Genomic DNA, 1,342 nt, shown 5'->3' on the forward strand with positions numbered 1-1,342 from the left:
AAGCATTTATGCTCTAACTTGTGTGAATCGGTCATTTGGATGTCACAGAAACCTAAAGGTCGAAGGTCCCTGGTTTGATTTCTTTCTAGTCAGGGCATATGCCTGGGTTGTGGGCTTGGTTCCCTGGGGCACATGGGAAAGGCAGTGAATTGATATTTTTCTCTTCTCTTTCTCCCTCACTTCCCCTCTTTCTTACAATAAATAAAATCTTTTTATTTAAGCAGTTACACTTTAGAAAATGGGATTTGGTGGAATTCCATCTTTCTTAAAAATGTTTCTAGAGCTACTAAAAGACTTTCAATTATTTATCAACTATTTACAAAATAGTTGATAAAATATTCCTCTGGACTGTACAGTAAGGGAGACAGGGACCTCTGGTAAGGCATGGCATGTGATATTAATCGGACTTGGCTTGTTTTTCTTCTTCCTCATCTGAGGCTGGACTCCTCTTTTTAGCTTTTCAGTTTTCCACAGGAAGATTTTCTTTAGGTTCCTGGTTAGACATTTCAGCCTGTTTTCCCTTTTCTCCCCTTTACCCTTGCATTTGCACTTTTTTTTGTCTGCAAATTTATTCTTTCCTGCTGTCTTCTTTGGCTTTGCTTCCATTCTTACAGGAACAGGTTTGGCTAGCAACCTCACCTATCTCCTCTTGGGCTCCTCCTTCCCTGCCCCCTTGGTGAGACTGACCTTCTTCTTGAGCATCCCGGCGGTGGGGCTGAGCCTTCAGGAACTTGGGTGGCCTGGCCACTGCCTCTTGTCCCTGCTGCCCAAGCGGCTTCACCCAGGGTGGGGTGGGGGAAGAACAAGATGAAAACTGATTGGTAGCCCGCCTCCTAACCCATCCCCTACCTTAACCCCCAAAACACCGGAACTAATTTTTATAAAAATGCACATATACTTTCTATGGCTGCTGGCTGTCTCATATTCATATCTTTCCTCCTTTTGTGATCTGAGAGGCAAGGTCCCTTCTCATCTAGCTCCAAATAGCAACAATCCAAGGCAATGTTTAATCCAGTTTGAAACACTGCTGATCACATAGTGTCCCATTCCTTTGAACTAATAAATGGGGCTAGAGGAATGAGCTACAATACTTGACCAGATATAGATCGCCTTGTGGCCATATGATTAGATACTGTGATTGACATCTCTATCAGAATCAAAATCAAAGTTGACAAGTGCATGGGAGAACAGTTCTCCAAAGGGAGGAAAGTAGTAATGGACAGACAGAAACAACAGCTGTCTACAAAAAACAAAATTCTTCTGAGTTTTGGCAGAATGACCCAATCCCCCCAAATCTGGTCATCGTTTGGTGAACTGAAAACAAAAAGTTTTGAAACTATTA

At 42.5% G+C, this 1,342-nt stretch overlaps 1 pseudogene; it reads right to left on the minus strand.

Moving 5' to 3' along the window:
* Nucleotides 1-397: 397 nt before the first annotated feature.
* On the minus strand, nt 398-702 carry LOC123820289 (annotated as a pseudogene).
* Between the last annotated feature and the right edge of the window lie 640 nt (nt 703-1,342).

This window comes from Phyllostomus hastatus, unplaced genomic scaffold (assembly GCF_019186645.2).
Source record: "Phyllostomus hastatus isolate PE091 unplaced genomic scaffold, TTU_PhHast_1.1 phas_contig_34, whole genome shotgun sequence".
Classification (NCBI taxonomy): Eukaryota; Metazoa; Chordata; class Mammalia; order Chiroptera; family Phyllostomidae; genus Phyllostomus; species Phyllostomus hastatus.